At 39.5% G+C, this 9759-nt stretch overlaps 1 non-coding gene across 1 annotated transcript; it reads right to left on the reverse strand.

Moving 5' to 3' along the window:
* Positions 1-7480: 7480 nt before the first annotated feature.
* On the reverse strand, positions 7481-7586 carry LOC132651852 (U6 spliceosomal RNA). The gene has a single exon (XR_009589410.1). It is a non-coding gene; the product is annotated as a U6 spliceosomal RNA (small nuclear RNA).
* Positions 7587-9759: the final 2173 nt, after the last annotated feature.

Genomic DNA, 9759 nt, shown 5'->3' on the forward strand with positions numbered 1-9759 from the left:
CACCTGTACCAATGAGTTCTAGGGTTTCCCTCAATTTTTCTTCTAATAGACTTTATGTCTGTTTTTATGTTGAGATCTTTGATCCACTTGGACTTTAGTTTAGTGCATGCTGATAAGTATGGATAAATTTGCATTTTTCTACATGTAGATATCCAGTTAGACCACCACCATTTGTTGAAGATGCTATCTTTTTTACATTGTGTGGTTTTGGAATGTTTGTCAAAGATTAGACATACATAAGTGTATAGGTTTATTTCTGGGTCTTCTGCTTAGTTCCTTTGATCCACCATTCTGTTTCTATGCCAGTACAATGCAGTTTTTACAAGTGTTGCTCTATAGTATAGCGTAAGGTCAGGAATGGAGATACCTCCAGAAGATATTTTATTGTAGAGGATTGTTTTCGTAAATCTTGGTTTCTTATTATTCCATATGAAGTTGAGAATTTTTCTTTCCAGGTCTGTAAAAAATTGTATTGTTAATTTGATGGGAATTGCATTGAATCTGTAGACTGCTTTTGGTAAGATGGCCATTGTTACTATGTTAATCCTGCCAAGCCATGAGCATGGGAGATCTTTCCATCTTCTGATATCTTCTTCTAATTCTTTCTTCAGAGACTTGAGATTTTTTTTTTCATACAACAATTTGACTTGCTTGGTTATGGTTAGACCAAGGTACTTTATGTCATTTGTGACTATTGTGAAGTGTGTCATTTTCCTAATTTCTTTCTCAGCTTAGGGGTACTGATTTTTTGAGTTAATTTTGTATCCAGCCACTTTGCTGAAGGTGTTTATTACCTGTAGGAGTTCCCTGGTTGAGCTATTGGATAAGAGTTTGTCTATCTTGTTGATTTTCTCAAAGAACCAACTCCAACTCTTGGTTTCATTGATTCTTTCAGTTGTTTTACTTGTTTCTAATTGTTTGATTTCAGCCCTGAGTTTGATTATTTCTAGTTTGAGTATTTCTAATACTTTTTGGTGTGTCTGCTTCTTCTTTTTCCAGGGTTTTTAAATGAGCCATTAAGTTGCTTGAATGCACTGTCTCGAATTTCTTCTTGAAGGCATTTAGTACTATGAACTTTGCCTTCACTGTGTCCCACAAGTTTGGGTATGTTGTGTCTTCCTTTTCATTGAGTTCTAGGAAGACTTTAAATTCTTTCTTTATTTCTTCCCTGACGCAGCTGTCATTTAGTAGCAAGTTGTTCTGATTCAATGTGTGTGTAGGCTTTTTGTTATTTCTGTTGACGTTGAGGTCCAGTTTTATTCCATGGTGATCAGACAGGATCCAAGGGGTTATTCCAATCTTCTTGTATCTGTTGAGGCTTGCTTTCTGAACAACCCTATGGTCTCTTTTGGAGAAGGTGCCCTGAGGTGCTGAGAAGGTAAATTCTTTTGTGTTTGGGTGTAAGGTTCTGTAAATATATGTTAAGTCCATTTGATTTATGACCTCTTTTAGAGACATAGTTTCTTTGTTTAATTTCTGTTTTGTTGACCTGTCCTTTGTTGAGAATGGAGTGTTAAATTCTCCCACTAATAATGTGTGGGGATCTATGTATGGTTTAAGTTTGATCAATGTTTCTTTCACAAATATGTGTACCTTTTATTTGGGTTATAGATGTTGAGGATTGTGATGTCTTCCTGGTGGAATTTTCCGTTGATGAGTATAAAGTGTCCTTCCTCATCTCTTTTAGTTTTGGTTGAATGATTATTTTCTCAGATATTAGAATGTCTACTCCTGCTTGCTTCTTGGGTCCATTTGCTTGGAAACTGTCTTTCAAAACTTACCCTCAGGTAATGTCTATCTTTGTAACTTAGGTGTCTTTTTTGTATGCAACAAATTGTTGGGTATTGTTTAAGCATCCATTCTGTTAGTCTGGGTCTTTTTAGTGGAGAATTGAGTCCATTGATGTTGAGCAAGATTAATGACCAGTGGCTGTTAGATTCTTTGATTTTGATGTTGGTTGTGGTCATAAGGTTGGGTGCTTGCTTGCTTTTTGCTTTACTGTAGTGAGGTTATTCCCTGTGTTTTCTTGAAAATAGATAGTTTTCTAGGGCTGTATTTTCCCTTCTAGTGTCTTTTGTAACACTGGATTTGTGTGTAGGTGTTGTTGAAATTTGTTTTTGTCAGAATTTTTTTTTTTTTTTTTTGTCACTGAATATCTTGTTTTCTCTATCTGTGAGGATGGAGAGTTTTGCAGTTTATAGTAGCCTGGGCTGACATCTTTGTTCTCTTAGGGTCTGCAGGATATCCATCCAGGTCCTTCTGGCTTTCATAGTCTCTGTTGAAATGTCAGGTGTGATTCTGATGAGTTTGCCATTATATGTAACTTGACCTTTTATCCCTTGCGGCTTTTCGTATTTTTTCTTCATTTTGTATACTTACTATTTCGATTATTTTATGGTGGGAGGATTTTCTTTTCTGGTGTAATTTATTGGGTGCTCTGTAGGCCTCTTGTATATTTATAGACATCTCTTTCTTTAAGTTGGGAAATTTTTCTTCTGTGATTTTCTTGAAAATATTTTCTGGACCTTGGAGTTTGGAGTCTTCTTTTTCATGAATTCCTATTATTCTTAGATTTTGTCTTTTCATAGCATTCTTGATTTCTTGGATATTTTGGGATTGGAACTTTTCTGATTTTACTTTTTCTTTGAGAGAAGTATCCATTTCTGCAAGCGTGTCTTCAGCTCCAGAGATTCTCTCTTCCATCTCTTGTATTCTGTTGGTGATGCTTACTTTTGTGGTTCCTGATCTTTTCTCCAAGGTCTCCAGCTTAAGGGTTTTCTCATTTTGTGTTTTCTTTATTGATTCTAATTCTGTTTTCATGCTTTACACCATTTCCTTCATGTGTTTGAATTTGGATTCCTGTCTCTCTACGATGGCCTCTATTTCTTTTTTCATTTCCTTTTCATATGCCACTAATTTTTCCTCTACTTGTGTATCTATTTGTTTGTCTATGTTTGCCTGTGTTTCTTTAAGGATATTGTGTATTTCTTCTTTCTTTGCCTCCAATTGACTGGCCATCTCTTTGAAAGACTTGTTCATTTACTCCTTATGAGCCTCAAATAATTGGGCAGGCATGGCTTTAAAATCATTTTCCTGTGCTTCTGCTGAATTGGAGTATCCATCGATTTTCGGGTTTGCTGGTGAAGTCATGATGTCCTGATTTATATTGGAAATGTTCTTTCGCCTACCCCTGGCCATTGGCTTATCTGAAACCTTCCCTGTTTGTTTTTGGATTCTGCAGATCAGACTGGTGCTGTCTCTCTCTGGCGTCTGGAGAGTTCTTCAGGAAGCTGAGAACTCTCAGCATGTGCTAAGGACTAGCTCTACCTATGGGAGGAAAGTATGCAGGTGCAAACGGGGCAAATGCAAGCTTCTCTGTGTGTGCCTGCGCGTACACGTGTGTGTGTGTGTGTGTGTGTGTGTAAGTGTGCGTGGATGTGTGTCTCGAGGGACAGAGTGATGGCTAATGTTGAACCCTTGAGTGTGTGGGAGGGGCTCTGTACTGTATATGTCACAGGCGCTAATGATGATCACAGTGCAATTTCTGTCATTAACTGCCTTAACTCCTCAATTAGGCCCACAGGGCAGAAACTTCAATGTCCCTAGTGCCCCTCTGTTTCCCAAAGTGGGTATGTGGCTGGGAGGGTGTTCGATGCCTGCCTTCTGTTTTAGAAGGACCCAGGATCAGGGGAACTGCAGATTCTCAAGGGTGCACTCACTTACAGGCAGGTCACTTGGCAGAGATCATGGTATCCGGGGCTCTCTGCTCTCTGGTTTGGCCCTGCTCCTTTGATGTGCTCAGCCAGTTCTGTGTTGCTGTCACTGACAGGTTCTGAGGTCTTGCTGCAGCTGGAGATACCGTAAATCAATTGAAAAAAAAAGTGGGGAACAGCCTAGAACTCATTGGCACAGGAGACAACTTCCTGAACAGAACACCAACAGTACAGGCTCTAAGAGCAACAATCAATAAATGGGACCTCATGAAACTGAAAAGTTTCTGTAAAGCAAAGGACACTGTCATCAAAACAAAACGACTGCCTACAGATTGGGAAAGAATTGTCACTAACCCTTTATCTGACAGAGAACTAATATCCAGTATATACAAAGAACTAAAGAAGCTGAAAAGCAGCAAACCAAGTAATCCAATTAAAAAATGGGGAGCAGAACTAAACAGAGAATTCTCAACAGAGGAATATCAAATGGCAGAGAAACACTTAAAAAAATGTTCATCCTCATTAGCCATCAGGGAAATGCAAATCAAAACAACTCTGAGATATTACCTTACACCCATCAGAATGGCCAAGATGAAAAACTCAAGTGACAACACATGCTGGACAGGTTGTGGAGAAAGGGGAACCCTCCTCCACTGCTGGTGGAAATGTAAACTGGTACAACCACTCTGGAAAGCTATCTGGCACTTTCTAAGACAATTGGGAATAGTGCTTCCTCAAGACCCAGCTATACCACTGCTAGGCATATACCCAAAGTTCATTCAAGTTCACAAAAGGGATACTTGCTCAATCATGTTTATAGCAGCTTTATTTGTAATAGCCAGAACCTGGAAACAACCCAGATGTCCATCAATGGAGGAATGGGCACAGAAATTGTGGTATTTTTACACAATGGAATACTACTCAGCAATCAAAAAGGAGGAAATCATGAAATTTGCAGGCAAATGGTGGGATCTAGAAAAGATCATTCTGAGTGAAATATCCCAGAAGGAGGAAGACAAACATGGGATATACTCACTTATATAGACCTATAAGATATGATAAACATAATGAAATCTATACACCTAAAAAAGATAATCAATTGAGCGGACATGGGGTAAGATGATCAATCCTCCTTTAGAAAGACAGATGGGATGTACATTGAACATATGACAGGAGTCTACTGAGCGCATTTGAAAGACTCTAACTAGCAGTGCTTTCAAAGCAAAGACTCATGACCAAACCTTTGACAGAGTACAGGGAATCATAAGATAGAAAGGGAGTTAGTCTGATGGGGAAAGGATAGGAGCTCCATAAGGACCAAAAATATCTGGGCACAGGGTCTTTTCTGAGACTGACATTCAACCGTGGACCATGTATGGATATAACCTAGAACCTCCACTCAGATGTTGCCTGTGGTAGCTCAGTAACTAATTGGTTCCCCAAAGTGAGGTGAACAAGGACTATTTCTAACAGGAACTCAATGACTGGCTCTTTGGTCTCCCCACCCCCGAAGGGAGGAGCAGTCCTGTTAGGCCACAGAGGAGGGCTTTGCAGCCAGTCCTGAAGATACCTGATAAAACAGGATCAGATGAATGGGGAGGAGGTCCCCCCTTCTATCAGTGGACTTGGAAAGGGGCACGGTGGAGATGAGGGAGGGAGGGAGGGACTGGGAGGGAATGAGGGATCGGGACACGGCTGGGATACAGAGTTAATAACATGTAACTGATAAAAAATAAAAATAAAAAAAAAATAAAATATTTTCTGGGCCTTGGAGCAGGGAATCTTCTTTTTCTTCTATTCCTATTATCCTTAGGTTTTGTCTTTTTATGTTGTCATGAATTTCTTGGATGATCTGTGTCATGATTTTTTTTTTTTTAGATTTAACATTTTCTTTGAGAGATGAATCTATTTCTTTCACTGTCTTCCACACCTGAGATTCTTTCTTCCTTCTCTTGTAGTCTATTGGTTATGCTAACCTCTGTAGTTCCTGTTTTCTTCCCTAAGTTCTTTCTCCCCACAATTTCCTTCATTTGTGTTTTCTTTAATTTTTCCATTTCTACCTTCATATCTTGAGCCATTTTGTTGATTTCCTTCACCTGTCTAACTGTATTTTCCTGTTTTCCCTTCAATTCCTTCAGCTGTTTGAACAATCTTCTCTTTCTTTTATTTCTTTCAGTGATTTAAGCATTTCCTCTCTAAAGTCCACAAACTGTTTGGCTGCAACTTCCCATATTTTTGGGAGGATGGCCATAAAATCTGTTTGTTTTTATCTTCTGCTAGGTCTTTACACATTTTATTTGTTTCCTCTTCGTGAACATAGATGCTAGGTCATGTTCTTGAATTTCTATTATGCTGGGGTATCTATGGTGACTTGCCCCTGAATAACTGGGTTCTGTAGATGCCCTATTTCTCTGTCTTTTGTTGGTTGAGCTTTTATAATGGCCTCTACCCATTGGGCTATCTTAGATGTTTTTTTAGTTAGTTTCTGGAATACTGTGGTGGAAAGAATCTCCTTGGTGGAAAGAATGTTTTGCTTGAAGGAAGCCTTCTCAGCTTTTTTGTATAATTACTGGATGAGTGGTGATTTTCAGGAGTTTTTGTTGTTCACCTCAGGCATGGAGACCTGAGTGGTAACTGTGGTCATTGTTAGTCAAGAGGACTCTCCTCTCACCTGGAGGAGTCCTAAAGACTGCTGTCCTGCTTCTCAGTCTCTTGCTGAAAATTTTGTGATCTGCTGCTGTAACCTGTGTGTCCTGTGGTTTGCTCAGTTTTGTTAGGGATATTTTTTTCCCCTTTGGAGCAGTATCTGGGGGTTGATCTCAGGGATTTTTGGGCTTTTATAGGTCTGAGTTTGGGGATCTGTGTGCCAGCAAGTACCCAAGCACTATTCTATGGCAGGTGGTTACCACTCTCCTGGTAACAGCAGGCTATCTGGTGCACAGCAGGCCCCTGGTTTGGGCCGGTCTGCTGGACATTTTCCAGGAATTTACTGGGTGGCCTGAGCCTGTCCCCTTTGCTTTGTTCCCTGTGAGGATTTCTCCCGACATTGACTCCCACTCTCTGGTGCTCTAGAAAGCATAGCTCTGTCTGTGCCAGAGAGCTGGGCATGCAGCAACTGTCTGTGCCCTCAGCTGGAGCCCAGTTCAGTGATGAGGCTTCTACTCACTCAAGACTTTTTCAGGGAAAGACTGGGTGACCCAAATCAGTACCATTTCCTTCCTTCCCTGTGGGGTTTTCTTGCAACTGTGACTTCCAGTCTCTGGTGCTTTTTGTGCCCACTGATCAGCCTCGGAAGGGGATCAGGACATGTAGGCATGTGGTTCTGGTCTGGTGACCTAGTGCCTATGAGACCCGGGATCTCTTCCCGGTACTGGCTGGGTGACCTGAGCATCCGAATGATTCCCTAGCTGTGTAGGTTTCCTCTCACCAGGGAAACCTGATTGCTGTTGTTTTAGGACCCAGAGTTAGCCTTTTGGTCGCTGTATGGAAAAAGTTGTCCTGCTCCTCAGAGGTAGTATTCTTGTGCAGCCATCTTGTCCCCCTCTCCCGTCTTGAATTTCTTGAATGGTCTATGTTAAGAATTTTTTAGATTTAACATTTTCTGTGAAGATACATCGATTTCTTCCATTGTATCTTCCACACCTGAGATTCTTGTTTCCATTTCTTGTAAGTGCATTGGCTTTGCTTACCTCTGTAGTTCCTGCTTTCTTCCCTAAGTTCTTTCTCTCCACAATTTCCTCTATTTGTGTTTTCTTCAATTTCTCAAAAAAAAAAAGGAATGCTACATGAATTTGAGTGTCATCCTTACACAGGGTCCATGCTAATCTCTGTGTATCATTCCAACTTTAGTATATGTGCTGCCAAAGAGAACACCACATAACTCTTTCAAGTAGTCATTAGTAAATTCATAAATTCATGTGTCCTTGACTTGTCAGCACCACATTATCACAGATTCCATTATTATTTGTTAAATACATAGATATGTCCTCAGTCAGTGAATTATTTTCTGTGAAAATGCTCCATTACCAAAACAAATCTTTGAACAAAAAGTGTTTAATAGGGACATTGCTTATATTTTTAAAGAAACCATCCATGATGTCATGTTAGCAAGCTCTCATTTTTTTTTTAGTCCTTCACCAAAACTGAGACCTTTTCATACTGAACCACAGCAGCAGGCAGACTGAAATAGACACAGAGAGAAAGGGAAACTGAAATAGACAGAGAAAAAAAGAGCTAGAGAGACAGATTCAGAAATCGAGAGACTGAGACCAAAAGAAACGAAGATATAAAGGAACAGAGACAGAGAGACAGAGACTCCATTCTGTCTGGTCACTTTCATTAGCATATAAACCTCAAAGAACATACTCCTAAAATATAAATCCAAAAGGAATTATATTTTTTTAATATTTTTTATTTTAGTTTTTATTAATTACACTTTATTCCCCCTGTGTGCCCCACAAAAAAACCATCCCTTCCCAAACTTACCTTCCCTCACCCTTCTCTATGAATGCCCCTCCCCAAGGCCAATGATAGGGGAGGTCTTCTTCTCCTTCCTTCTGATCCTAGTCTATCAGATCTCATCAGGAGTTGCTGCATTCTATTTCTCTGTAGACTGGTAAGTCTGCTCCGAAATCATGGTGAGGAGATCAAAGAGCAGGCTAATCATATATGTCAAAGGTAGTCCTTGTTCCCATTAATTTGGAAACTACATGGACACTGAACTGCCATTGGCTACATCTGTGCAGAAGTTTTACATTTTCTCCATACATAGTACTTGGTTGGAGTGTGAGTCTCAGGAAAGACCCCTGTGCTCAGATTTTTGGTTATGTTGCTTGCCTTGTGGAGCTCCTGTCCTTTCCAGATCTTCCTATTTCCCACTTCTTTTATTAGATTACATGCATTCTGCCCACCTGTTGGCCATAAGTGTTAGCATATGCTTTGATAGTCTGCAGGGCAGAGCCTTTCAGAGGCCCTCTATCGCAGGCTCCTAATTAGTTCCATGTTTTCTCTCCTAATTAGTTCCATGTTTTCTCCTTCTTCTGATGTCCATTCTCTTTGTCTTTTAAAATGGGGATTGAGCACTTTAGCCAGAGTCTACCCTCCTGAATAGTTTCTTTAGGTGTACAAATTTTAGTAGGTTTATACTATATGTTTCTATGAGTGAATATATACCATGTGTGTGTTTCTGCTTCTGGAATAGCTCACTCAGAATGATATTTTCCAATTCTCACTATTTACCTGCAAATTCATGATTTCCTTATTTTTAATTGCTGAGTAATATTCCATTGTGTATATATACCACAATTTTTGTATCCAATCTTCATTTCGGCGGGATCTGGGTTGTTACCACATTCTGGCTATTACAAATACACTTCTACAAACACGGTTGGGTAAATGTCCTTTTTGTGTACATGTGACTCTTTTGGACAGATGACTTTTTTAGATATATATGATATAGCTGGATCTTGAGGAAGCACTATTCCTAGTTGTCTGAGAAAGCACCAGATTGATTTCCAGAGTGGTTGTACAAGTTTACATTCCCATCAGCAGCTGAATAGGGTTCTCCTTTTCTACAATCTCATCAGCATGTATTGTCAGTTGAGTTTTTTATCTTGGTCATTCTGACAAGTATAAAGTGAAATCTCAGTGTCGTTTTGATTTGCATTTCCCTGATGGCTAATGAAGTTGAGTATTTATTAGAGGGTTTCTCTGCATTTAATATTCCTCTATTGAGAATCCTCTGTTTAGCGCTATTCCCCATTTTTTTTTAATTGGATTACTTGATTTTTTGTTTTTCAACTGCTTTAATTCTTTATATATACTGCATAATAGCTCTCTGTCACATACAGGCTTGGTGAAGATTCTTTCCCAATCTGTAGGCATTTGTTTTGTTTTGATGACAGTGTCAGTGTCCTTTGATTTATAGAAGCTTTTAAGTTTCATGAGGTCCCATTTATTGATTGTTGCTCTTAGAGCCTGTGATGTTGGTGTTCTGTTCAGGAAGTTGTCTCCTGTGCTAATGAGTTCAAGACTCTTACCCAGTTTT

This window comes from Meriones unguiculatus, assembly GCF_030254825.1.
Source record: "Meriones unguiculatus strain TT.TT164.6M chromosome Y unlocalized genomic scaffold, Bangor_MerUng_6.1 ChrY_unordered_Scaffold_25, whole genome shotgun sequence".
NCBI classification, from domain to species: Eukaryota; Metazoa; Chordata; class Mammalia; order Rodentia; family Muridae; genus Meriones; species Meriones unguiculatus.